Source organism: Chelonia mydas, chromosome 1 (genome assembly GCF_015237465.2).
Source record: "Chelonia mydas isolate rCheMyd1 chromosome 1, rCheMyd1.pri.v2, whole genome shotgun sequence".
NCBI classification, from domain to species: Eukaryota; Metazoa; Chordata; order Testudines; family Cheloniidae; genus Chelonia; species Chelonia mydas.
In genome coordinates this window covers 104,130,530-104,154,275 of record NC_057849.1, presented here as the reverse complement: position 1 = coordinate 104,154,275, position 23,746 = coordinate 104,130,530, and the positions used below count along the sequence as shown (strand labels likewise).

The 23,746-nt window shown below is 43.2% G+C and overlaps 1 protein-coding gene and 1 pseudogene across 1 annotated transcript in view; one reads left to right on the top strand and one right to left on the bottom strand.

Moving 5' to 3' along the window:
* The window catches only part of NALF1 (NALCN channel auxiliary factor 1), a 781,386-nt gene that overhangs the window by 537,373 nt on the left and 220,267 nt on the right, over positions 1 to 23,746 (top strand). The gene's annotated exons all lie outside the window — the stretch shown is intronic.
* Positions 3,604 to 5,518, bottom strand: LOC102934240 (annotated as a pseudogene).

Here is a 23,746-nt window from a genome sequence, read left to right as displayed (position 1 = left end):
ACTTAATAGACACATGAGCAGTCCCACTGACTCCACATTGTTTACACCAATGCATGTCTATACTTGCACTGTGTTTTTCGCTTCCAAATCTTGGGTGAGGAAAGTGTTGAAATCACTAGAAATAGACACAACAGACATAAGACCTCACATTAATAATCTGCTTTTTCAAATATAGCACATAGAGCAGGTTCAGGCACAATAAAAGATCGTGTTGGACTCTTGATTGACTTCAATGGAACAACTAACATAATTAAAGCTACTCACATGTATAAGTGTTTGAAGGATCAGGACCTTACAGTGATTCAGCTGACTATTTGTTTAAACTTTCAAAGTTGCATTTATATTAATACGAATAGAGGGAACATAGCCCTTCTGAAGAGTTCAAAGTAGAGTGAACAGTGTTGTGGGAAAACAGAAGGTCAAAGTTATGCCACATCCCAAAAGTGTTTTTTCTTTGCTGTCATCATTATGATTTACCCTTTTCCCCATCCATTATTTTCCCATACAGCAATACATGGGTGGGAAGGAGGTTTAATGATTCACACACGTCAGACTCATGAGTGCCATGGCATACATGAATTATGAGATTCCACCAGCAGTTTCTCTCCAAGGAGCCATTCTGACAGCAAAGAATGGCCTGTCAGGTCACTCTAGTGATGAAAGAAAATTCACTTCCATAGTGGTTAGAGTATAGTGGCTGTCAAGCTATAGCTCGACTCATACATACAGAATTTCATACATGAGAGTTTAGGATATCAACAGCAGAAAAGAGCAGGAACAGCAGGGAAGGAGTTGCCTGTGCATGGAATTGACCACTGATCATTTGTCTGCCTAGCCAAATGAAGGGAACAGTGCTTTATGCGGGAGGAGAGGGGGGAGAGAGAGGTCAAACAGCTTCAAAAGGGGACAAGTGGTGACTCTGACTCATCCCCTGGAATCCAGATGGCAGAAGAGTTTAAAGGGGGCAGCCCATGTGGTGAAGCCTCCTTTCACAAGTAGCATGCTGAGGCAGCACCAACCCTCCCTGCCTTTAGGTGGTGAAATAGTGGGGGTGGACGGTAAGGTCCCAGCCATGGATTGGCTGTGGGACTTGGATGGAAAAAAGAGGGGGAGCTGATGGAAGCCCCACAGGAAGTTATTGAATGAACATGGGTTTATCTGCACTGGACACTGCTGGGAAGTCCCAGACATCTAATAATAAAATTGTGACCTGATTAAAACCATATCAAATGTCTCCTGTGCTTCTTTCAGTATAGCCAGACAAACAAATGGCACTATTGCCTCTTGCCCCCTTTGAGGGTTGAACCCCTACAGCAGTTGCAAGGCAGTGCAGAATCAGGCCAAGGATTGATGTGAAAAACTAATGCTCCATGGGTTGATATAATGACTGACACTGGAATAGCAAAACCACAGGGAAACTTTGCTGACTTAAACACCACAGCTGCTCACACAAAAACTCAGGGGACACTGGTCAGTGAGGGTAAGGGGCGTGTGGGGGGAATAGTTTCACACCATTTGTCTGGCTATGCCAAAAGAAGGACAGGAGACATCTGATATGGGTTTAATCAGGCCACAATTTTATTATTAGATGTCTGGGACTACCCGGCAGATAAGTGTACAGTGCAGGTAACCCAATGTTTATTCTCTAATTAGCCGGGGTCTTTTACCAGATCCCCCTCTTTTTCCATCCATGTCTCTCCAGCAAATCCATTGCTGGGACCTTACCCTACCCGGGGTGGGGGCTTCCACCAGCTCCCCTGTTTTCCCCCCAGGTCCCTCCAACAAATCCATTGCTGGGACCTTACCATCGACCCCACCCTCTTGTAGGAGGGTTAATGTGGGCTATAGGCATAGGGAGTTGGCTCCCTGTCATACCTATCATAGGAGTCCCCAACCGTCCCCTGTTCATTCCTTTAATGAACACCTCTTTTTTAAGTTCTTTTCCAAGCCATTTATCCAGTCACTGTATAACTGTCCTATGGAGTACCCACACTGGACATGTGCCAGCAGATAACAGTGTACAGTGCAGGTAACCCCATGTTTATTCTGTAATTAGCCGAGGTCTTTTACCAGCTCCCCCTCTTTTTCCACCCAGGTCCCTCCAGCAAATCCCTTGCCGGGACCTGTGTGAGTAAGGGGTGGGGGTGGGGCAGTTTTACACCATTTAGTATTAAAGCAAAATGGGAATGGGAATATAGAGAAGTTGCTATGGTGCTAATTCAGTAAGGTATGCATGCACATGTCTAACTGCAAGCATAGGAATAGTCTATTGACTTCAGTGCACTCCCATTTTTACTGTTTGGCACAGTTAAGTACCTTGCTGAATCAGGGCCAAAAGAATGAAAAAAAGGAAAGTCAGTGTGCTGGTAACAGAACAAGTAAAACAGAGTTGCTTTCTCTATTATGTTAACGGTGTAATACATAGTATATGCTGTGGATTATGGACCTGATTCTCCACTCTGTAATATCCATGTAGTTACCCAAGTGAAAAACTTGTATAATAGCAAGAAGACTCAAGCCTTATATATTTTACTTAGAAGAAACAATATTAATTTCAGTTTCAGTGTAATAGCCCACATCACAAGTCACTTTATAAAGCTATAGACGACGAGGCTTCAACTGCAACAATCAACTCCAGTCAAATGTATTTAAAAATATAGATGTAGTATATTATTTCACTAACTGTGATAACTGTTGTCTAAATGCCAGTTTTTACAGGTTTACAAATGTTTTCCTTTCTTATGGATTATTTTCTATATTTCATTTCATTTTATTATGTGGGCTACTTTCAATTGCTAGAAAGAACGAGGAGTACTTGTGGCACCTTAGAGACTAACCAATTTATTTGAGCATAAGCTTTCGTGGGCTAAAGCCCACTTCATTGGATGCATGCAGTGGAAGCTTTTCCCAGGAGGTTCACAACCTGCCTGCACTGGCTGCAAGGGACCGTGCAGATCCCCAGCCTGCAAAGCAAACAGCAAAGGGATCCTCCCTCTGAGAGCAACAACTGCCGCAAGCTCCAAGGCACCCAGCCTGCTGGAGGAGCCCCAGCTCAGGGCCTGGGCCAGCTCACCCTGGGCCCCGCTTTTACCATTAGCTCTGTATGACCAAGAGCCCCGAGATGTTCGCCGGTACCAGGCACAGCCTCCCCTCCCCTGACCCAGGGAGAGCTGCTGACACTTAACAGGCCATTCGGCTTCTCTGGGGACCTTTGGCTGCATCCATGATCTGCTGCAGCCACGGGGAGGATTCTTCCCTTTTCACATCCCTCATCTGCCTACCTGGAGGCTCTGCTGCGACAGACCAGGTGGGGGAATCCATTGCCCCCTCCCACCCATAACCTGTTGGCATTGGTGTGAGTGAAGCAGACAAAGAATGCTCCCGGAACCTCCCCATGGGGGAGCCTTGAATGGGGTCCCAGAGGATGGGGGAAGAGGCTGGTTTTGTTTTTAAATAGAGGGGATAGGCAGTAATTGGGGGTGTCCCCAGAGCATCGACAGACCTGAAAGTCATGGCCGGCCAGATGCTATTGGCTCCGGTTCAGTGTGGCCTGTCCTAGAGGAGGCCCGAGGTACAGCCTAGAAAGTAGATTTCCCGGGCCAAGGGGCAGCTCCAGTCCTGGAGGGAGGGCAGAGCCCGACAGCTCCATCACTCCCGTCACACCTTCTTGGTTTTCTTCTTCTCTGATTTTGTGACACCATCATGAGCTTTCCTCTTCTCAGTGAGTCTGGTTGCCTCTCGGACTTTGCGCTTCTTCCCAAACATGATTTTCTGATAGAGGTACTTCTCCCTCTTCTTCATCATCATGAAAGCGAGATGCTTCTTTTCGCTCTGCTCCTCCTGGGCTGCTCGCTGCTTGTCCTCCAGCCGCACCGTGCCCGCCGACACCTTCACTGGCAGCTTCTTTCCCCGGGATCGCTGCTCTTCCAGCTTTTTCAGTTTCCCTTCATCTTCCTTTTCAGAGTGTTCTTCTCCTTCTGAGCCTTCATAATCATCATCATCTTCTTCATCACTGTCATCCTCCTCCTCCTCTCTGCTCTCTTCTGCTGGGTTCTCGCCCCTCTGCAGGGCCAGCAGCTTCAGCTTCTCAGTGGGATGTAGTCCCCATCCTTCTCCGAAACGAAGGATGAGAGGTGTGGGTGCAGCAGCATGCCGGGGAAATAATCAGCCACCAGGAGGCACATCTTGGCATTGACCAAGTAGAATACCCACTGTGGCTGGAGGTACTACCTGCCTATCACCCGCTTTCCCAGGCTGGGCCAGTCTACAGTCTGGTGGGTGATGGTTGGGTCCCTCACATCATAGGTGGAACTGATGCACACGAACTTGTCCCAAAACTCTTTGCTTCCAAAACACCTGATGATGAAGGCTATGGGCTCCCAAGGCACCTCTCTGTTCAGGAAGAACTGCAACCCCTCAAACAGCTTCTTCTGCTTCTGTCATAAATATAAAGGGAAGGGTAATCACCTTTAAAATCCCTCCTGGCCAGAGGAAAAATTCTCCCAACCCTTGCACCCCACTTTCTGGGGAAGGTTTGGTAAAAATCCTTTCCAATTTGCATAGGTGACCACAGACCCAAACCCTTGGATCTTAGAACAATGAAAAAAACATTCAGTTCTTGAAAAGAAACATTTTAATAGAAGAAACAGTAAAAAGAATCACCTCTGTAAAATCAGGATGGTAAATACCTTACAGGGTAATCAGATTCAAAACATAGAGAATCCCTCCAGGCAAAACCTTAAGTTACAAAAAAGACACACAGACAGGAATATTCATTCTATTCAGCACAGCTATTTTCTCAGCCATTTAAAGAAACCATAATCTAACACATACCTAGCTAGATTACTTACTAAAAGTTCTAAGACTCCATTCCTGTTCTGTCCCCGGCAAAAGCATCACACAGACAGACCCAGACCCTTTGTTTCTCTCCCTCCTCCCAGCTTTTGAAAGTATCTTGTCTCCTCATTGGTCATTTTGGTCAGGTGCCAGCGAGGTTACCTTTAGCTTCTTAACCCTTTACAGGTGAAAGGATTTTTCCTCTGGCCAGGAGGGATTTCAAAGGTGATTACCCTTCCCTTTATATTTATGACAGCTTCTCTACTGCCTCCTGCTCCTTCTTCCTCGCTGCCTCCTGCTCTGCGCTCCCCCCGTCCGCAGGCAACTCATCCACCCACACTTCGTCCTCTGGTTTCGGCACTACCACTTGGGCTAGTCTGGCACTCAGAGCCGACAGCTTCTCCATGTAGCACTCTGAGTCCATGGTATACGCCTCCCTCTCCTCCGGCTTCTGCTCTGCCTCAGCCTGGCCTTCAATCTTGTGGAGGTAGTGCAGGTTGAAGGACTGGTAGAGGCAGAAGTTCACAAAGCCCAGCAGCATGGTGTACAACTCCGTGAAGGTCGCCATGACTCTGTAGTAGGAACTCCACGGTGAGGCGGAGGCACAGCTGGATGGTCTGCATGTGGCACTTGCCAGTGCGCAGAAGGTGGCAAAGAGGAAGCACATGGACAGTGTGTCGTCCAGGTCTCGCAGGGTATTGATGAAGATTGGGTACCTCTCCTTGGTGATGTGATGTATCTGATGAAGTGGGCTTTAGCCCGTGAAAGCTTATACTCAAATAAATTTGTTAGTCTCTAAGGTGGCACTAGTACTCCTCGTTCTTTCTGCTGATACAGACTAACACAGCTACCACTCTGAAACCTTTCAATTGCTAATTACACATTTGTTGAGAGTACAAAACTTTTCCTTAGAGAAGCAGTGTAAAACGGGACAGTCAAGGGAACACAGAAGTCAGGCTTGAATAGATAATGAGTTACGACAGGTATACATAATTATTATAAAAGTTACATCATTGATTCTTTTTAACCAGTTCTTCCAATTGACTCTATCTTCCTGGAAATCGCTCAGCTGCTAATTAATGAAAGCAGTAAATCTGTTTCATTTCTTTGATTTTTTTGTTTGTTTTTTTTGTCAGCCACGTTGGAGCAAGCAGTTCATGGAACAGCAAGAGACAGCTCTATAGTTTAGTCATGCTCATTTTCAAAGGAATGTTTACTGGTTGTTAGTTTATAGCCGTTTTTACTAGGTCCAGGAAGAGCATCAGTGCTTTATAATTGTTTCAATAACTGTTCCTGTTGAGATTACAGCACCACTTGTTTGAGGTCACTACTTTACACTTTACTGCTGATCCTCAAAGGAGAACATCTGCTTTCTTTAAAATATATTCATAAAAATGTGTGCCTTCCCTCCAAAAACCTTAAAATGCCTTACACATGATTAGTTAAACCTCACAAAACCCTATGAAGTACTATCTCAATTTTACAGGTGGGGAAACTATGGCAGAGATAAATTAAAGGCAAATTTCCAAAGTTGCCTCTAAGTTTGTATACTAACTTTAGATATCTAGGTCTCAGAGCTGCAGGTCCGCACACTGATTTCATTTAGACTGCACCTGTGTCTAGAGGTCCATACAGCAGATTCAGAAGACAGCTCCCATGAACTTCAACTGAATGGTTTGATAACCAAAAATTTGCACAGCTCTATGCGGCATGTTTCCTTCCTTCTCCATTTCTATTTAGTATTTTCAGTTCTTTATCACACTGATATGCTCCCTGACTGCGTACTCAGCTTGGATGGCAAATGTATCCAGACAACAAAACATTCCAACTTGTTTTCAGTAGAATATACACATTTGCCGATTCAGCTGCTAGCTTCATAGAATCATAGAATATCAGGGTTGGAAGGGACCTCAAGAGGTCAGCTAGTGCAACCCCCTGCTCAAAGCAGGACCAATCCCCAACGAAATCATCCCCGCCAGTGCTTTGTCAAGCCTGACCTTAAAAACTTCTAAGGAAGGAGATTCCACCACCTCCCTAGGTAACGCATTCCAGTGCTTCACCACCCTCCTAGTGAAAAAGTTTTTCCTAATTTCCAACCTAAACCTCCCCCACTGCAACTTGAGACCATTGCTCCTTGTCCTGTCATCTGCTACCACTGAGAACAGTCTAGATCCATCCTCTTTGGAACCCCCTTTCAGGTAGTTGAAAGCAGCTATCAAATCCCCCCTCATTCTTCTTTTCCGTAGACTAAACAATCCCAGTTCCCTCAGCCTCTCCTCATAAGTCATGTATTCCAGTCCCCTAATCATTTTTGTTGCCCTCCGCTGGACGTTTTCCAATTTTTCCACATCCTTCTTGTCGTGTGGGGCCCAAAACTGGACACAGTACTCCAGATGAGGCCTCACCAATATCGAATAGACGGGAACGATCATGTTCCTCGATCTGCTGGCAATGCCCCTACTTATACATCTCAAAATGCCATTGGCCTTCTTGGCAACAATGGCACACTTTTGACTCATATCCAGCTTCTCATCCACTGTAACCCCTCGGTCCTTTTCTGCAGAACTGCTGACAAGCCACTTGGTCCTTAGTCAGTTTATTTTTTATTTGGTTCTACAGAGGTGGGGACTCGAAAGGAAGGGACTTTCACTTTTAACTTCCATACCTTCAAGCAGGCCAGGACAAAAAAAATAGAGACACAGAAATAAGGATTCATGGTAGCCATAATGTTCCATGCTTAGAACTAGTAGAATATAGAGCAGCTTATTGAAAAGCCTGAAAATTTTCAGAGAAAGTGTTTGTGAAACTTTGAGATTTTTTTTTCTGCCAAATCAAATAGTTAACAATGAGAAAACATTAAAAAAATTTAAACCCAGGAAATTTCAACCAGTTCTATTTTGGCATTTTTATCAGTTTCCTCAGTGATGGGATTTTTTATTTTATTTTTGCCCAGCTTTAGTTACAATATAAACTGAGATCTTTTCCTCAGACAAAGTCCCAAGATCTGAAAGAAGAAAAATGGTGGGGTATGGCTTTGATTGTAAGAATTAAAAATGGAAAAGACCAATGAAATTATCCAGGCCCATCACCCAATTAGTGCAGAATTTTCTCAACAGTATATATGCAAGTGTTTAGTTCAGTCTTGTTTTAAATAATTAAAGTTATGGGTCTTTCATGACTATTTGTGAGAGAGTATGAACATCCCTCTCCAAATTTTAACACCGAAGCTGTTTGCAAACTGAATCTCCTTTTCTCTGTTTACATATTGTGTTGAGAATCGCTAAGCTTTAGTTGTGCAAAATATTTATTACTTGTATGAATCTGACACTCTATGATTTGCAGAAGTTCATACAACAAACCGTTTTGACATGTTGTTTACCCCTCAGATGAGATCTTCCTTCACCAATAGACCCTTCCTTGAAAAGGCTCTGGATACCCCCTTTATTTTTGGTTGTCATGTAGGAATAAACCCAATGGTTTTCTGCCAAGCAGTCTCATGACAGGGAGGTTGGGCTCTTCTGATGATCCACCTTGCATAAAACTGCTGAAGTTCTGCTGACTCATTTGGCAGATGTGGCTTGCTAAACCATCTTGCATATAAGGGAGATCAGAATCTTTCTCTAGAAAGAGAGAACTAGGACAGATGAAGTCCTCAAGGAAAGCCCTTGGGACAGTGTGACAGGGTGAAGCCCTGCACTCCTATCTTCTTGTACAAATGGCTCTAACACCTGTGGTTTGTAAACACTGACATGTAGTTTGTGTATTATCTCAACCACCACCACTTGATAGGCCCATGCAACAACTTTGTGTATACTGACATACAAACATCATTCCCTTTTACATGAGGGAAGAGATCTGTCCATGCAAAGATCTTCCTTTACTTAACCCTACTTCCCTCTTTCTCTCATTCTCTCTTTGCTCTTCTTTCTTATGTGCCTTTCTACTCTTCCAGTTAATGGATTAACTATCTCCTTAGATCCCCCAGCTCAGACTGATCTAGTAATTAATCCCAGCTTCTAGCAATCAGGTCCTTCTCCAGGGAAACTAAATTGGACTTACAGTGACCAGAGTGCTGGTTCAGCTGTTGGTTCTCAGCACTCTGCCACAGACAGACAGCCATGCTCAGTGAGGAAGCTTAGGCTGAGGTTTATGATGTGGAGTTGATATTTCAGAGTTATCAAGTAAAGACAAGCCCCAGGCAGGAAAAGGTAAGTCTAGACACTTGTTCTTTTTTCGGGTAGAGAATCAGACTTAAGTTGGGAAGTGGCTACCTTTAGGGAAGTGCATGATGGCCTCTCCTGTATCTTGAAGCTGATAGGATCCCAAGGCTGAAATGGGATAAGAGTGAGCTTAACTGATGAAAGATAATAATACACTGTTGTAATACCTAGCTGGCTCTTTCTATAGATTTTATGCTGCTGTTTTTTTATTTTCCTGTGGGAGCCCAGGGCTATAACAACATATAACAACATATATGACCCTGATTTGGTTTCCATAACTCTGTATTTCATTTTTTAAAAGATTTGTTAATTTACATGAATAGGGAAAGTGGAAAGTGTTCTAGATGAACTGAGGAAATAGATTTAACTTTTGGATGCAGCAGGCTAATTTTGAGTGTGATAGGAGATTGTTACATATACCTAAGGGATTTAGGAGCAAAAATTTCCATTTAAAAGAAAATCTTCTCCTGTCATCCATAACAATGACTCTTTAAATGTGTAGAAGTAAAGTGGGTAACAAGTAATTAGGGCTAGATTGTGCCCAGCAGGTTCACAAGATGATAGCAAATGTAAGGATCTCAGGGGTATGCAAAGGGATTAGTGCTTAAGGCAGTATTAACCTCTTCAAAAGGAAGTGCTAAAGATGCAGTCTCTGCATCAGCCAGAAGAACTGGATCCCCATATGGGAAATGACATACCTTGTAAAAGGGGTGGGTAGAGCAGTTATACTGCTGTATTCCATGGGGCTCCAGGGGCATCCACGAAAAGGCTATGTGAGTCAGAAGCATGAAACTGAAGTCTCTGTGGGCCCAGGGATTGCCACAGGTGAAATTTGTTAGCTAATGAATTAGTCTTAATGATTAGGTAGACTGAGAACTACTGTTTGTCTGATTCTGCACTTGTACAGGTTTCCTTTTTGCCACTCATTATGCCTGGTGTGCATTGTGGGTAATTTTTTTTCCAGGAGGCAAAATTTTAGTTTCAAAATTAAATATGTGATATGAAAACAGGGAGAGTCACATCTACTCCACCCAGGTCAGCCAAAGGAAATTATGTTATGAATTCTGTTTCTACAGAAATAAACTCTAGCAACCTCTACAAAACAGCACTGTTCTGATTTGTTACAGCATTATAATGAAATGTGAGCATTTAAAGTAGATTTTGAGGGTCAGATTCAGTTGAATTGAGGGATTTAGCTGCAATTACATTTACAGCTTCTGAGTCCTATCCAGCATTCTTTATGCACCCAAAACTCCTCTCAAAATCAATGGTAGTTTTGGTTCATGGGGAATGCAGGATCGGGCCCACCATTAACAAACATAGCTCAAATTCATGCCCATGATGTTAAGGCAAGATTTCTACTCCCACCCCATGTCACCTGTGTTAAAGAAGTACAGGAGAGAAGAAAATCAAATATTATGAAAGCACTGGAAAAATAATATCTATTTGTAACCATCATGTAATATAGTCTTATCCTTAATCTGTTAAAGTATTGTTATTTTTATACAGAAACACACTTTTCTTTTCAAGATATCAAAAAGCCAGTTATTAGTGACCTGTTAGCTTGACACCAATAATCCCCAAACCATTCCTTTTTTATAAAATTGGATTTAGATTGAAGAAACTGAAAACATCTTTCAGCCTGATGAGAACTATGTGAAGGTGAAATCCTCACTTGTTTGTGTCTTATAGGAAGAATGGTAAATAAACCTCCACATCCTTGAGTCTTTTATTGCAGCCCGAGTCGGTATGATAGAAATACAGCTGATATTAGAGAGCCAAAGACCAGATAGTTTGTGCTGATGAACTCTTCCTGACTACTATACAATATTTCAGAAAAGGAATCAGGCAGCCACTTGACTTAGTGTAAACTGCAACAATTTTATGGTAATTTTTCTTATGACATAATGACATGCCACATAGAAAGGAAGGGGGTTAAAAATGGTGGAAATCCAACCAATGTGTAAATGTAGCAATAAAGGTAACATTTCTAACAATTTACATATAAAGGTTTAAGTTTTCAGCATGAAATATGCCATAGAATTACTTTTTCCTCCTAATAAAACTATTAACGGTATCCACTGATAGAATGAGGATGGAGTCTGAATTTTGTGAAACACGGACAACTGTATGAAAACTGTAACTTACCCACATGTCTGCTCTCCAGATCTAGAAATTCCAAATTGATTGTGAATTAAAAAAAACCTCTTTAAAATGCACTGTCAATGAAAGCTACGTATTATCATGGCCAAATACTGCTCCTTGCTTGTTTGCCACTCATTCTCCCTCATCTCTTCATTTCGGTGTCTATTTGCTTTGTCCCCTTTTAGACTGCAGTTGGTACCGTTTTGCCTTTTGTGTTGGGAAGTGTCCAGCATTTTGTGGGCACTATTAGAAACAAAGAGTAAATAATAACTAGTTGCTTGCACATAGTGAAGCCACAAAGGTCATCCCAAAAGAGTGTTGATAAAACCTTTACGCCACATTTCAGTCATGTATTCCGCACCTGCCACATATGTTACAGAAAATAATTTGAGAGTTTGTAAATTATACAAATGCTATTTTATGTCTTTATTCCTCCACCTGAAAGCCAGGACACCTTGGCACAACAAGTCCAACAAATTATTTGGGATTGTCTGTAGCTAGATAATCCCAAATGGCACTATAACCATGCTGCTATTGGTACTTGTTACCCTCACTCCTCCACAGGACTATGAAAGCTGTAAAAGTCTCTTAGGCATGGGTGATGGGGAAGAGAGCCCTCAGTCATCATTTCAGGTGTGCTCCCTCCTTCAAATTTTCCTCAAAGGAAGAGACTATAATGGACCGTTAATATTAAAAGTTTATTTCCAATTTTTAAAATGTAAGCCTCAGATTCCAAGCTCACCTTTGTGTCTGGCTATGGCAGCTTAACATCAGATTGTCCATTTCTTAGGCAATCCAAATTCCCACTGAGTTAAGTTAAGTGGGAATTTGATGTCCCTAATTTATGAATTGCCTAATATGGTTTTGGGTATTCTAAAGCAGGGTTTCTCAAAGCCAGTCCGCTGCTTATTCAGGGAAAGCCCCTGCCGGGCCGGACTGGTTTGTTTACCTGCCGCATCCACAGGTTCGGCCGATCGCGGCTCCCACTGGCCGTGGTTTGCCGCTCCAGGACAACGGGGGCTGCGGGAAGGGCAGCCAGCACATCCCTTGACCCGCACCACTTCCCTTGATGCGGCAGGTAAACAAACCGGCCCGGCCTACCAGGGGCTTTCCCTGAACAAGTGGTGGACCAGCTTTGAGAACCGCTGCTCTAAAGCACTGCTGGTAATGAGATTGGTGCCCATGTTCAGTTTTAGCAGCCAGACCAGTTGCCTGGCAACCAGCAAGAGGCATATGTCAGAGTGAGAGGAGTTCAAATGTAACAACTAACATCATGTTCTGGTGGATTAGGCAAAGGGATAACCACTGACTAGTTTATCCAGATTTGTTATACGCAGAAGTCACATTTCTTGGATCATGGTGATGTATGCTTTTTCCAAAGCTGGTCTTATCAACCTATTTGATGGAGTTATTAATTAGATTAATTAGATTCACTTTTTGTCTATGAAACTGATGAAACATTTTAGAAGTGGAATTGAAATATTTCTTTTGTATTAGTGCTTCCTGCTGGTAGGGCCCAAGTGTCTCATGTTGGGCCCCCAGAAAATGAGGAAAACACAGTTAGTGGCCATCTGTGAAAAGTTTGGTGTAAATGACTTGTCCAGTATGATACAGAGTTTCGGTGGCAGAGGTGAAGGTGGAATGTAGTTCTCCCAGGAAGCATTCAATTGACTAAATTGTTCACTATACACCTTCCAACAGTCCAGGAGGAGAAAGGTCAATGGTTGGGAGTGCGCTCTATGACTGTTGGGTCTGTTTCCATTCCCTCATCCTCTCACATCTCTCGGCATCTTTCCTCTGGGCGGTGTCCACTGGCTCCTTGGATGCCTTTATAGAGCAGTGGGCGCTCTCCAGTGTTCTCTGCTTGGTGTTCCTCTCTGGATCCCTCGGTTTGGCCTGTGACTTTACTCCCATCCCTGTTTTTTTCATTCTTTGTTCTCCATAATTATTTGCATTCTGGGCTCTGTGGTTCCAACCACTCAGTTGAGGGGGTTGCCCTTTAGTTTTGGGAGGGCCTATGCCTATGCCCTCCCATCCCAGTGTCTGCAACAGGCTTACAACTTCCACCTTCTGCAACAAATGAAGCATGACTCCCACAGACAACGGCCTCCTTCATTGCACAACTCTGATCCCTTCTTCGAGCACAATCCTCATCCCTTTGCATTCAAATCTTCCTCCTCCTCATTGACTAGGTGCCAGAAAAAGTGGGGACTGACTGCACCGAAGGGACTGTCTCTCTGTTCTCAATTCTAGAGCCCAGTGCCACAGTGGATACCAGCAAGGAGCAACTGCAGGGAAAGTCCTGTTCAGCCCTGGCAAGAAGCATGCTCAGTCACTCTGGGGGGATATCACACGTGCAGTCTGATTGGCATGTGGAAGCTGTGAGATGATGGAGCACGCTCATTGTGGGCAGCATTTTCAGAGAACTGAGCTGCCAAACTCGTCCAAGGCTCTACTTGTGTGAACTGAAAATGTTCAGAGCCTTAAAACCTGACAAAATCTGGGGATATTTTCCTATGCATGGCAAATGACACATCCCTGAAACAAAGGCCAACTCCCTGCCAAATTTCAAACCCCTGCTCCAAAGCATCAAGACATTAGAGCTTCTCAATGAAATGGTTGTAAGTGTCTTTATTAAATGTGGGCAAAATGACACCATTTTCCCTAATCTCATTCTGAGATAGGGCTGCACCATTTTAGCTGAAACTGTCAAAAAAAAAAAAAAAAACCCAAAAAACAAAACAAAAAAAACAGTCTGAGACACCCCAGCATGGAAAATTTCACCCCAAATGGTTTAAGTGTGATTTAGTTACAAGCAACTGAAAACAGGGTCTTATAACAGAAAGTGGTAGGCTACCTTAACTTTAGGCTACCAGTGCCACCTATATAATAACACTTAGCAGGATTAGCAACATAAATGCTCATAAATACTTCGGACCTGCCATTTTTTGTTAAATACTTCAGACCTGTCAGGTTTGTTTGTTTGTTATTTGTAAGTATTATTTTTTCAAAGAGTATTCCTGGCCTCTGTTGCAAATAAGTTATAATATCATAGATTATTAAAGTCAAAATCAAATTTAAATTTCAAAATTTGTTTTCTTTGTTTACACTGCATTTCTCTCAGCTAAGGCAATGGAAATAAACAGAGGTTAGTCTCACTTTTATTTACAATCAGTTTCTAGTGAATTTCAATTTTTCATTCCTTTTTCAGAGTGTTTCAGATTTTGGCCTGTAAGCACTGAGGGAAATGTTTATTTGTTATTGTTTGTAGTAGTAATAATAATAATAATAACAATGATGGAAAGGCTTTTATTGTTCATAGACCCCTCCCCATCAGGTGACACTCTCCTGAGTAATCCCACCAAAATACAATAATTATTTGCACTAGTAAGGGTGTTAGGATCAGTCTCTTAATTTTCGTACAGGCTTAATTTTACAGAATTTAAATCTTAATCCTATTCCCATTGAAATCAGTTGCAAAACTCCTATTGATTTCGATTAAAACAGGCCAATGTGTTTTGCCTAAATCTGAATTTACAATGCCCCTTTAAATGTGGTAAAGTTTCTCTTCTGTCCTTAACGTGACAATGAGATATAACCATTAAAAGTAAAAGAGGCTCCTTCTGGTCACAGGATGATAAAATTATTATTTTTTCTTTTGAGAGAGAGCTGTGGACAGGGTGTGTGGGGCGGGGCGGAGGGGAAGGGGTAGTCCATGATTTGAAAATGCTTTTATTCAGTTTCAGCAGTCATCTTGAGATACGTCACTGGAAAATACTTGCCATTTCCCCTTGCTTAATTCATTCATTTATACAGCTTTTACAGATGACAGATTTGCCAGAACTGCTACGTGCACCAGCCTCCTCCTCCTCTCTCTGTGCCAGCATCCCCCTTTGCTTTCTAGTTCTGGTTCTTTTTTCTTGCCTGAGGCTGTCTGATAACTCAGAGAAATCTGTGTACCACATATGTTAGCTTTTAGTAGCTAGTATGCTGGGCAGCTTGAATAACAAGGAAAATGCAAAAGATTTTCAGATTTTGAAGGAAAAAGTATTTTATTTGTTTAGTATAAACTGAATCATGATATTGCATCTCCTCTCTTTGCAAGAAATTAGGAGCCTCTATTTGAGGACAGAATTATTTGTTTGACCTCATTATTTACTGTCTTTTCTTATTATTCACTTGCTTCGGTGTAAGCAGAGCCATATATTAGTACATGTGTATTTCGATATACTAGTTAAGATAGATATTAAAAGATATTGATTCACTCCTAAAATTTGTTCTGGATATTGCTTTTTCAGTTACAGAATAACAGAGCACATTTGCAATGGGAATTTCCACTGTTTTCATGATAGTCACCCATTGAGTTATTAAGTTACTATTTTGGTTTTTGCAATGAATAAAAATGACAGTTTGTTACATGAAGTAATAAAATTATAGTAGTTACCAATGCAAAAGATCTGCTAGGTTATGTAGTCCATCTTCCAGCCAAGATTGGCTGTTCCCTACAATATATTTTCTATTACTTTGTCCAGATTTGTCTTACCTAAAGTTAAATTACTTTCTTATTTTTATTTTAGATTGTAAAACTAAATTCTGGTTGAAAAATTTTGCATCTGATTACATTTATTGATGGGAAAGGGTTTAATAAGACCTCTAATACTACCTTCAAATCCTGGCAAACACATAACCACAATATCCAAACCCCTTAAAATGTCAGTGCGTAGTTCTGATTCAATACCCCATATTTTACCCTTGTAATTTTCATTTTGGTTTGTATCCTGACCTGGAAGAGGCCTGTTTCCTGTTTCTCCATTTGACTGTATCCATAATCTGTGCAAACAGTTATATTAATGAGATTTCCATTTAAGATGTGAGAATCTGTTCAAGCCACTGTTCTTGTGAAAATTCTACAATTCAAGAAGGCAGACAGCTCTTGAGATTTTAACCATTTGGGCTACAATATTAGGATCTAAATTCCACTTTTTCATTGAACCTGAACCTCAAAGTTCAGCCTAAACCTAATCCAGAAGGTGGATTTGAGCATTGCCTTGCCAGCCCATCTCAGCTCCACATAGCAAATAGGGTTCTTCCTCATTTAAATTCACTGTACTCATTTAATTTACCATAATATACTTTAATTTATTATAAATGCTATGAAGAAACAATTTGCAGTCAATTTTGGCAACTGCTTATTTTACCACCTAAATTGAACTAATACATTACACTTTTATCTATGGAATACACCTACTGTAGCTTTGCATGTTCATCTCATACGTTCACAGAATCACTGACTTCTCATGTTGTCACCATGCCTCAGTGGGTCACAGCTGAGAATACCAGAATCAGGACAAACTGCTGAGAAATAGGGCACACTGACTCCAAATTGGATATACCAAGCTGGTAACAAAGTAAACTTCTGTCTCACCATGCTGATTAACAAAAAGTCAAAAATGCAGTCTCCTGAGGCATTCCAGGCCTTATTTCATCACCCAAACACTAGACTTTATGATGAGTGGTCATTGAAAAACAACGTAATCAAATAAAGGGTTCTGCTGATCTCAATAGATCAGACACACAGCTAGGTCAATATATAACTCAGATCTTATCCAATAATTACGCTGCTGCCAATCCTTTAGTAACTAAAGGTTTATTTATAAGATTAAAAGAATAAGAGTTAAAGTGGTTAATAGATCATATACATACAATAATGTCAATGTTCTTATATTAGATTTGTAGTAGGGATGGTGCAGACTGCTGGCTTGTAAAGTCTCTGGTCACTTCCAAAAGATTGGAAGGTCCTCAGTCCATAGTTCAAATAGGCTACTTTTAGTTGTAAATCCACAGTCCAGAGAATCAGAGCAGGAAAGAGGCAACATGGAGATGTTTCAAGGGTCTTTTATACCCTTGGCCATGTGTTTGGAATTTTACTCTCCCAAACAAAGTCCACAGCACAGTTTGTGGGAAAGAACTGGCAAAAGATGGAGTCCAGGTTCACATGAACAAGTCACATGCCTATACGTGGCTTGCTGCCTTACAGGAGAAGTCATTGGCTAAGCTGTCTGCAGGAAGAGCCATCTGGATGGAATGAGTTTCTTCTGCAGCCCATTGTGAGAGTTAATTGCTTTTGATGGGCCATCAACACAAAGCTGTCTGGCTTCAATGTAGATTTTATTTGGTGGGTGTTACCCCATGAAGAAACACATTTGGGATACATATCTATAGCTCCTATTCCTAACCTCAGATACAGTGATGATACATGGATTTAAACAGGATAATCATGTCTAGCAAATCATAAATGGTCATATTTTGATCATACAGCAGCACACAGGTAGAATCCAAAATACTTAATTATTAGAGACCTTCTAAACTCACCTTGTGTCTTCCTATCCTTACTATATCCCCACATCAATCATCACTGTACTTTCACACACTTTTTTTCTTGTCACACTCAAAACTGATGCTATAGCTTTCCTTCCCCCTCACCCCCGCAAAAAAACCCTCAGTTGACACTCCCTTATGCATTCCCCTTTGCCAGTCTTGGAGCCTTCTATGTAGAACAACATATGAACCTCAACAGGTTGTGTTCTGTTCATGATCTCACTGTGCCCATAACTTTATGTCCATAAAATTCAGCATTCTCAAAGCCTAGACTCACAGATCCACATATTTGAGGTCTGAATCATCTAATCCAACTCTCCACACAAGTCTAGGGGTATGTCTACACTGGCAGAGTTACAGCGCCAGCAGTTACAGCGCCACTCAGAGAGCACTGAAGGGAAAACACTGTTGTGTGTGTTCACACTGTCAGCTGCCTGTGCAATAGCGTGTTCACACTTGCAGCACTTGGCAGCAGTATTTGGAGTGGTGCACTCTGGTCAGCTATCCCAATCCCACAGAGCATCTCTTTCTCTTTTGCCGCTAAGGCTTGTGAGAAGGCGGAGGGGATTGCGGGGAATCCTGGGTCCTGTCCCAATGCCCTGTGATGCATTGCTTTGCATCCCAGCAATTCCTGTGCTTCTGTCTGCATTTGACACCATCTTTCAATGGTTTGTGTACTGTTTGCTCTGCCTCTTCGGTCTGCAGGAATGGATCCTGCACTGTTGACCAATAAACTTCTTGCTCTGACTAACAGGTCACAAGCAGCAGTGGAGTTATTCCTTAAACTACAAATGCAAGAGGAGTGCAACATTGATCTCGCCACGTGTAGTAGCTATGACAGGAGATTGCTTGTGGCATTCACAGAGTGCTGACCACAGTGGAATGCCATTTTTAGGCTCTGGAAACAAGCACTGAGTGGTGGGATCACACCGTCATACACATCTGGGATGATGAGAGTGGCTGCAGAACTTTTGGATGAGGAAAGCCACATTCATGGGGCTGTTTGATGAGCTTGGCTCAGCCCTGCGGCACAAGGACATGAGAATGAGGGCTGCCCTGTTGTTGGAGAAGCACGTGGCGATTGCACTGTGGAAGCCGGCTACTCCAGACTGCTACCAATCGGTCGCTAGCCAATTCGGAGTGGGAAAGTCGACTGTTGGATTCGTGTTGATGGAAGTGTGCAGGGCCATTAAATCCAGGCCCTCTATGGTGGCATTCTCAGAAATGCTTCCAGTTCCACATGCAGGGCCAGGTAGGCAGGCAGAGCTTCAGAGTCTCAATGCGTGGCTGAGACAATGGTGTAGAGAGGAGGGCTTTAGATTTATTAGGAACTGGGGAAACTTTTGTGATAGGGGGAGCCTATACAGGAAGAATGGGCTCCACCTAAACCAAAGTGGATCCAGACTGCTGGCACTTAACATTAAAAAGGTTGCAGAGCAGTTTTTAAACTAAGAGATGGGGGAAAGATGATTGCTGCAGAGGCACACATGGATCAGACAGAGACTTCTTTTAGAGGAGTCTATTGACAGAGATTCTCTAGGTTTTAGTCAGGAGGAGGGGATGGAACAGATGAGTAACATTCACATAAAGAATCTGACACATCAGAAAAGGGCAGACAAATAAACAGTGACAAGTTTTTAAAGTACTTGTACACAAATGCTAGAAGTTTAAATAGTAAGATGGGTGAACTAGAGTGCCCCGTGTTAAAGGAGGATATTGATATAATAGGCATCATTCAAACTGGTCAGAAACCTTTGACAAGGTCCCTCACCAAAGGCTCATAAGTAAATTAAATTGTTACGGGATAAGAGGGAAGATCCTTTCATGGACTGAGAACTGGTTAAAAGACAGGGAACAAAGGGTAGGAATAAATGGTAAATTTTCAGAATGGAGAGGGGTAACTTATGATGTTCCCCGAGAGTCAGTCCTAGGACCAATCCTATTCAACTTATTCATAAATGATCTGGAGAAACAGTGAGGTGGCAAAGTTTGCAGATGATACTAAACTGCTCAAAATAGTTAAGACCAAAGCAGACTGTGAAGAACTTCAAAAAGATCTCACAAAACTAAGTGATTGGGCAACAAAATGGCAAATTAAATTTAATGTGGATAAATGTGAAGTAATGCACATTGGAAAAAATAACCCCAACTCTACATACAAGATGATGGGGGCTAATTTAGCTACAACTAATCAGGGGAGAGATCTTGGAGTCATCGTGGATAGTTCTCTGAAGACGTCCATGCAATGTGCAGTGGCAGTCAAAAAGCAAACAGGATGTTAGGAATAATTAAAAAAGGGATAGAGAATAAGACGGAGAATATCTTATTGCCCTTATATAAATCTATGGTATGCCAACATCTTGAATACTGTGTACAGATGTGGTCCCCTCATCTCAAAAAATATATACTGGCATTAGAAAAGGTTCAGAAAAGGGCAACTAAAATGATTGAGGTTTGGAACGGGTCCCATATGAGGAGAGATTAAAGAGGCTAGGACTTTTCAACTTGGAAAAGAGGAGACTAAGGGGGGATATGATAGAAGTATATAAAATCATGAGTAATGTGGAAAAAGTGAATAAGGAAAAGTTATTTACTTGTTCCCATAATACAAGAACTAGGGGCCACCAAATGAAATTAATGGGGCAGGTTTAAAACAAAAAAAAGGAAGTTCTTCTTCACTCAGCACACAGTCAACCTGTGGAACTCATTGCCTGAGGAGGTTGTGAAGGCTAGGACTATAACAGGGTTTAAAAGAGAACTGGATAAATCCATGGAGGTTAAGTCCATTAATAGCTATTAGTCAGGATGGGTAAGGAATGGTGTCCCTAGCCTCTGTTTGTCAGAGGGTGGAGATGGATGGCAGGAGAGAGATCACTAGATCATTACCTGTTAGGTTCACTCCCCCTGGGGCACCTGGCATTGGCCACTGTCGGTAGACAGGATACTGGGCTAGATGGACCTTTGGTCTGACCCAGTATGGCCATTCTTATGTTCTTATGCATCCTGCTCCAAAAGACTGTGACTCTGGGCAACGTGCACGACATTGTGGATGGCTTTGCACAAATGGGCTTCCCTAACTGTGGAGGGGTGATAGATGGCACACATATTCCAGTTCTGGCACCAGACCACCTAGCCACTGAGTACATTAATCGGAAGAGGTATTTTTCAGTGGTTCTCCAGGTGCCTGTGGATCACCATGGGCATTTCACAGACATTAACGCAGGCTAGTCTGGAAAGGTGCATGACACATGCATCTTTTGGAACACTGGGATGTTCAGGAAGCTGCAAGCAGGGACTTTCTTCCCAGACCTGAAGATCACCATAGGGGAAGTCGAAATGCCTGATCCTGGGAGACCCCATGTACCCCTTAATGCCGTGGCTTATGAAGCCATACATGGGGAATCCTGACAGCAGCAAGGAATGGTTCAACAACAGGCTGAGCAAGTGCAGAATGACTGTTGAGTGTGCTTTTGGCCATTTAAAGGCCCGTTGGCGCTGCCTATATGGGAGGCTGGACCTGGCTGATGACAATATTCCTATGCTAAAAGCCGTGTGCTGTACACTCCATAATATTTGTGAAGATAAGGGTGAAAGTGTCACTCAGGGCTGCACCGCACAGGCTCAGTGCCTGGAGGCTTATTTGAACAGCCAGAGACCAGGGCTATTAGAGGGGCACAGTACAGGGCCATAAGGATCAAGGGTGCCTTGAGGCAGCAATTTGAAGCTGAAAGCCACTAATGTTTGTTGCTATGCTCAGGAGTGCAGTGCTTGTAATGCTGGGAGGTGATTGTGATTGGTGCAGGCGATGCACTATGAAGGTATAAGAAAATTGCCTGTTGATTTGCAGGGCTGTGTTTGCATTCAATTAATGGAATAAAGATTGCTTCAAACCAAAACAATTCTTTTATTAAAAAACAACAACCAGAGAAGAGAGACAAAACAAACAAACAAAAACCCACATCAGCACTGGGGGAAGGGACGATCACAGGAGGAGGTGGGACAGTTAAAGATTTGTGAATGTCCAGATATCATATCCAACCTTCTCCTTTGGAGTACAATGCAGTGGGTACCGTACTTCATCAGGGCTAAACTATAGAGGGATGGGTGTTGAGTGCACTGGGTACTGGGAGTCCACAAGGCTGGAGTGTGATGAGGCAGGAGTGGAATGTTGCAGGTACACACTGGAGCCAGGAGGTTGATAAGAGTGTGTTGATGGTGTCTGGGGGGCACACGGGAAAGAGTTTTGCGACAGTGGCTGCAGGGGAGGGCAGGGTTGCTTGGTTTGCAGTGCTAGTAGCACCTGGAGAGTGTTTGCTTGATGCTGAATAACGTTTATGAGCTGCTCCATGGCTTCATTCTGGTGCGCCACATTCTCCTTTCAGTTCCTATTTGCACTGTCCCGCCACTCCTTCAATTCTTGTTTTTCAGCCGCGGAGTGCATCATGACCTCACACAGAAAGTCCTCTTTAGTTCTTCATGGCTGCTTTCTAATTCTGCGCAGCTGTTCAGCGGGCGATAACAAAGAGGGAGGCTTGGCTCCCAAGGCCATATCTGTGAAGCCAAAACGCAATATTTTACAGAAGCAGTATTGTTTGCAACACAGAGACCACTGATTCAGTGATTTTAAACACAGCCACTATTCACATAACTATCGCTAACTGGCTGACCCCAGGCAAGCACATATGAGCCACAAGACCCCCAAAATGGTGAGTAACCGCAGGAGTAGGGGAAATCAGTGTTTCAGGACCGTACTGTCCACTGGAGGCGTGGCTCTTGGGGAGAGCCAGCACTGTAGAGGGGGGCCTGATAATCATTATTGTCCCCACATTTTCCCCAGGCTATGTTCATTATGGAAGATATCTCGCGGCTGAGGGTGAGCAGGGAATCAAGGGAGGGGTCTTCTCCAAGACTGCGGCTTCCGCCCTGGCCCTTATGCAGCTTACCTGTGTTCAGCAATGCCTCCCCCCTCTCCCCAGTGCCAGCAAAGTGGCAAGGGAAAGTTACCCTTAATGGAGCAAGAAACAAAGCAACTCTGCAAAAGAACCTGTGGCATCAGATTGCCCAGTATCTCCATGAGAGTTTCATGGAGATCTCTGAGGCAGATTCCCGTGAAGTGAGAGAGTGAATCAACAGCCTGTTCCGCCGCTCAGAGTAGGCATGTGGTGGTAGATGCATCATACAGATAGAAGCCTGATTTCTGCAACCTTCCTGCCCCCAACAACTCACTTCAAAGCGATTCCCAAAATCAAAGCCACTTATCAGCGGTCTCCTCTCCTGTTTGCGCTTCGCCAAGCTCCAATCGCTGTGACTGGCTAGCCTCCTCCGGGATAGAGAAGAGCTCCGGGCTGCATGCATCTCTGACCTCTAAATTGTCCTCTGCCTCTGGGTCCCACTCCCGCTCCACATCCTCATCCAGACTTCCTCCTCCTGGCTCGGTTCACTCTCGACTGGCATGCGAGCCGCCAAAGTATCCACAGTGCAGGTGGGGTCACCACCGAATATCACGTCCAGCTCTTTGTAGAACCAGCAGTTTGTGGGTGCAGCACCAGAGCGGTGCTTTGCCTCCCATGCCTTGTGGTAGGCGTTCCACAGCTCTTACACTTTGACCCTGCACTGCAGTGTGTTCCGGTCATGGCCCCTTCAGAATCATAGAATATCAGGGTTGGAAAGGACCTCAGGAGGTCATCTAGTCCAACCCCCTGCTCAAAGCAGGGCTAATTGCCAACTAAATCATCCCAGCCTGGGCTTTGTCAAGCCTGACCTTCAAAACCTCTAAAGAAGAAGAAGAAGATTCCACCACCTCTCTAGTATTAGAGGGGTAGCTGTATTAGTCTGGATCTGTCAAAGTGGCACCTAATAGACCAACAGACGTATTGGAACATAAGCTTTTGTGGGTGAATACCCACTTCATTGGATGCACCTCCCTAGGTAACCCATTCCAGTGCTTTACCACCCTCCTTGTGAAAAAGTTTTTCCTAATATCCAACCTAAACCTCACTGCAACTTGAGACCATTACTACTTGTTCTGTCAACTGCTACCATTGAGAACAGTCTAGATCCATCCTCTTTGGAACCCCCTTTCAGGTAGTTGAAAGCAGTTATCAAATCCCCCCTCATTCTTCTGTTCCGCAGACTAAATAATCCCAGTTCCCTCAGCCTCTCCTCAT